Source organism: Acomys russatus, chromosome 24, assembly GCF_903995435.1.
Source record: "Acomys russatus chromosome 24, mAcoRus1.1, whole genome shotgun sequence".
NCBI classification, from domain to species: Eukaryota; Metazoa; Chordata; class Mammalia; order Rodentia; family Muridae; genus Acomys; species Acomys russatus.
This window is the reverse complement of record NC_067160.1, coordinates 13342132-13347553: the sequence shown is the minus strand read 5'-3', so window position 1 is coordinate 13347553 and position 5422 is coordinate 13342132.

Below are 5422 nucleotides of genomic sequence, written 5' to 3'. Positions count from 1 at the left end.
CTTGGCCGTAGTAATTTAAAAACCCATGGTTGCACGGAGCATGAAGCACTAACACGAAGCACGGACTGTGTCCCTTATACTCCTGTGTCCTCTGGGTCGCGTCCTCACTTAAGACAGCTCAGGGTTTCTTTTCGTTAAGCAATGGAAAGTATATCAGGTGTATTTTTGTGCTTTAGGCAAATATCAACCAGCTTTAACAAGAAAAGTCATAGAGAAGAGGAATGGGGTGAAAGTGGGAGGGAGGGAGGAATGGGAGGATGCATGGGATGGGAGAGCAAATGAGATGTAATATGAATTATTTTATTTTTCAATAAAAAATGTGTAAAAAGAAAAGCGTCCACAGTTAGACTGTTTGATGCTGCAGCATATTCTGCGGAAGCACTGTCATTAAACTTAAAAGTGACCTTTGTCAAGACTTGCGTGAGCAGCAAACTTATGGCTCTAATTGTTTTTGCTTTCTCTCCTTCCTCCCCTCAGACGCTGTTCATCCTTTCGTTATCTGGGTAGTTTTTCTTTTCCAGGATGCCGTGTATTTGGAATCTTACAATAGTGCTTTTCATATTGGCTTCTTGAGGAAACAGCTTTCACCGTGCCTCTCCATGCCGTGATAGCTCATTTCTTAGCATGAGTGATGGCTTCTGGTTGGGTGTGTCACTATTAAAGGGCATCTTGGATGCTTCCAAAATTTGCCAATTATGAATAAACATCCATGTGCAAGTTGCTGTGTAGATAACAGGCGTGGTGGCACATGCCTGTAATCCCAGCACTCAGGAAGGCAGATGCAGGCAGATCTACAAAGTGAGTCCAGGACAGGCAAGGCTACGCAGGGAAACCCTGTCTCAGAAAACCAAACCAAAACAAAACAAAACAAAAAAAAAGCATATAAGTTGCTGTGTAGTTCTAAGTGTTCAATCCATTTTGGATCACACCAAGGTACTCCAGATCCTATGGTGTCTGCCAAACTGTCTTCTAGAATGTTGCCATCTTCTGTGCCCTCTAACAAGCAGCACTGTTCATAGCCCTGGCCTATGAGTGTCAATATTTTGGAGTTTGACCATTCTAATATGTGAACTGTTTTTCACTTATTTAGGTAACAGGGATTGAACCTATGGCCTTTCACTTTGTTTTTCAATGTAATTTGTAATTCTAAATTGCATATAATGCTGTTTCTTTCCGTATGCTTATTTTTCATTTGTATACCTTATTTGATGAGGTATCTAGATCGTGGCCCATTCTTTAATTAGGTGCTTTTTATTTATTATCTACATATATGACTAAGGAGTCTAAACTATTTTTTTATTTTACATTTTTATTTTATGTGTATAGGTGTTTTGCCTCTGCGTATGTGTGTGTGTGTGTGTGTGTGTGTGTGTGTGTGTGTGTATGTGTGTGTGTGTGCAGCAAGCATCTGCTGCTGCCCTTGGAGGGTTTGAGATGCTCTGGAACTGGAATTACAGATGGTGTGAGCCACCACATGGGTGCTGGGGACCAAACCCAGGTCCTCTACACGAGCAAGAGCACTCATAACCCGGGCCATCTCTCAGCCCCTCCCACCACGCAAGTCTAAACCGCGTAAAAGCTCGTTGCTCTGTGGGGAGAGTCTCAGTCCTTAACTGATGCCAGCTAGGGATACTCTTGACTACCTGCCCTTCCTGTGTATTATAGTCCACATTTCCTGTTGGTTTTTGTTTCAGCTGTGCCGGCCTCCTAAGTCCTCACATGTGTCCAATGTGCGCCTTCCTTCCTCCCTCCTGGCTGGACCCTCTGCCTGTGTCTCCCTTTTATATTCGCAGTTCTTTTCAGTCTTAGAGCTTGCTAATAAATGGGTTTCTTAGGTGATTTCTTTCCCTATAATCAAGATTATATGTGGCTCCAAATTAATCCTACATTTAATTACTTCATAGTAGAAGTTCCATTGTTAAATGGAGCCCATTTGTTGATGCTTTGATACTATATAATATTTGCTAGGTGAACATCTAAATACTGTTGAGAAGAATCTATGTAGACCTTTCTACAGAAGTGTAAGCTTGAATAAATTAGATAAATAATTTATCAGTATAACTTGGTAGCCTCATAAGTTTGAACCCCAGAAAATACCAGGATTATACTGACATGTGAGGAAAGTTGTAGAGACTTTCACTCCGCACACTCTGTGGGCACTCATGCTGGTAATTAATATCTTGGAGTGTATTTTAGAAAATTTAGTGCTTTCTTAAATGTTGTCTGTTATAAAGAGTAAAAATTAATAAACTTATTTTACGTACAATTGGTTTGTTTCATCTTTGATAAAAATGTTAAGTTTACATACTAATCTCCAATACATTTCTTTAAAAATAATCATACAGAATGAAATTTGGGGATTTCTTTTTGTAAAAGTATTTTTGTTTGCACGTTTGTTTTGTTATAGTTAAGGTCTCTCTGTGTAGTCCTGGCGGTCCTGGAACTCGCTCTGTAGACCAGGCTGGCCTCAGAGATCTGCCTCCTGAATGCTGAGATTAAAGGCCTGTGCTACTACTGCCTGGCTAATGCTGTTATAGTGCCAGCCCACACCTTTAATCCCAGCACTCAGGAGGCAGAGGGAGGAGAATCTCTTGAGTTTGAGGCCAGCCTAGTCTACAGAGTGAGTTCCAGGACCGCCAGGGCTACACAGAGAAACCTTAACTGTAACAAAATGAATCAATTGCTTCAGGTTTTTATAAAAATAAGGGGATAAATTTAATCTGTCTTTCTCTGAAGAATGACAACATTTTATGAACCTGGACTGTCTGCCAACACTAATCGTCACCTGACCATTTACACCCAGGTTTTTAAAAGTACTTACAAAAGATGTTTCCTGACAATGACCTGGTTGCTCCAAACTGCAGAACCAAAAGGTCATGAGATAGCCCCCAGGAAATTCACTTAAGAAAGCTTTGTCCTGCCTGCACTGTTCTGGAACCCAAGCCTAGCAGAACCATCATCAAAGAGACCAGCAAGGCTTCGTTCATCAACTGTAGGAGCAGATGCAGAGCCCCACAGCCAAGCGTTAGGCAGAGCTCGGGAGTCCTGCGGAGGAGGGGGAGGAAGGGCTGGGAGAACCAGAGAGATCAAGAACACAGAATCAACTGACAGGGACTCAAGTGCGCTCTCAGAATCCGGGAGCCTGCATGGGTCTGCCCCAGGTCCTCTGCATACGGGTTATGGTTGTGTAGCTTGGTGTTCTTGCGGGGTTCCTAAGCGTGGGAGAGGGGGCTGCCTCTGACTCTTTTGCCTGCCTTTGGGACCCTTTCCTCCTGCTTGGTTGCCTCATCCCGCCTTGATGTGAGAATATGTGCCTGGTCTTATCATAGCTTGTTGTGCCGCGTTTGGTTGATGGCCTTGGGAGGTCTGTTCTTTTCTGAGGGGAGGCAGAGTGGAGGAAGGATGGATTGAGGAGAGAGGAGGGGGGAGGGGGAGACAGAAGGGAAACTGTAGTCAGGATGTAATGTATGAGGTGAGAATTGAAAATTGACAGAGAGCTTTGAGAATCCACAGACAGGACTTGTGTGGTATCATCAGCATTATTTGGACTATTAAAGGAAAAGATGTTGACAAAGCAAGTTAAAATAGGTATTTTATTGAGAAACGTGCTCTCAGTGAGAAAGTAACATACAAATGTTTTCATTTAATAAAATTAGCTTATTCTTAACCCTAAAAACATCGCTTAAAAGCCTTTATCATCTGAAACTGCATGTCACTCAGATCTATGGTTTTCTTCTAGAATCTCCCATGGAAAATAAAGTTTCAGATTCCATTTGTGCAAATAAAAGAGCATACTCAATATAGTTTACTCACAAAACAAATTCCCCCACTTGGATTTGTGTTGCCCGCATGCATGTGAATTCTGTCTTGTGTCACTCGAGGCTGCTAAGGCAGGTGCTTCCCTGGGCATTGAGAGTACAGCGTGGGCATGTCTCTTTCCCCCTAAGTTCTATAGCCACATAGTTCTGCCTAAAGCATCCAAATTCCATGATCATAACATAAAATAAGCATCGTTTCCTTTTAAATACACAAGGCTTCCATGCAAGGTTTTCTTTTAATTATGTATTTGCTACATTAAAGAGGCCAGGGCACTAACCCCATAAATAAGTTTAAAATAAGTTAGATCATCATTGCTATTTAATAATTAAGTAGCTGTTCAAAGTGTGCAAATTATATGAGGGTAAAGCTTTACCTGAGGCTGTTAGGGTCTGGGCGCGGCTCTTCGAAACCTAACCCCAGTGTGGTGACCTGGAGAAGAGTGGCTCCTGAGAGAAGAGGTGTCAAAATGGGACTTGCTCTTCTGAGGGTCAGGAGACCCAAGCCCTCCCTCACACCACGTGCAGCTCCTCCTGTGGCCTGGAATGGGGCACCCTCAGCCAGCCTCCACACCTGTGAGAAAGCTTTCCTGTTGCTTAGGAGCTATGTAGTTCATGCCATTTTGTTTTCAACGTCTTAATGGACTAAGCAGCATTTAGTAATTTTTAAACTTACAAATTTTTAGATATGGGCACAATTTTTTTAAAAAAGATTAAATTCTAAAGTAGGATGCTAGGGTTAGAATTTTAAATTTCTGAGTATATACTTTCTTAATGCAGAAAGTAAAGTAGATTTTTCTTCCACAGTATGATACTTTGAAAGTACCAGAAACAGAATATCTCATGGCAACATTTCTTATTTAAATGAATATGTTCAAATTACTTTAAAATTTTAACTTAAAATATTATAGAGATAGAAATAATGTTCTTATCCTCTTCTTATTGGCATACATTATTACTTTAGATAGGAACAAGAAAAAACAAAACTTTAAAATTGGTGTTTTATCAAAAATAAATTTTAAAATTACTTAAAAAAAAAAGTACTGGGGTTAGCTAGGCATAGTGGCGCACACCAATAAACCGAGAACTCAGGAGGCTTTCGCAGAAAGATCAGCAGTTCAAAGCCATATTTGGCTACATGAGACCTTGTCTCAAAAACAAAACAGTAGTTGCAATTTTTAAATGGGCAGTAGTTGTCAAAGAAGTGGAAAGAAAAATAAAACCTTTTGCTAGAATAAATGAAAATCTGTTGGGGGAAGTGTTATCAATAAATGTAACATCGTCTTAAAGTTCATTTTGAGAGCAGCAAATGTGGTAGATTTGGCAATTTAAAACAAGCAAGTTGGATGCTGACTTTGAAATTATAGTGAACAGCTGCAGAAAAAAATTATCTAAGAATATTGGGATGCTGGGCAGTGGTGACAAACACCTTTAATCCCAGCACTCAGGGAGACAGAGGCAGACAGATCTATGTGAGTTCGAGGCCAAGCTGGTCTACAAAGTGAATCCAGATCAGCCAAGGCTACACAGAGAAACCCTGTCTTGAAAAACAAACAAACAAAAAACCTAAAAACATTGGGACAACAGCGATAGCTATAGCAATTATT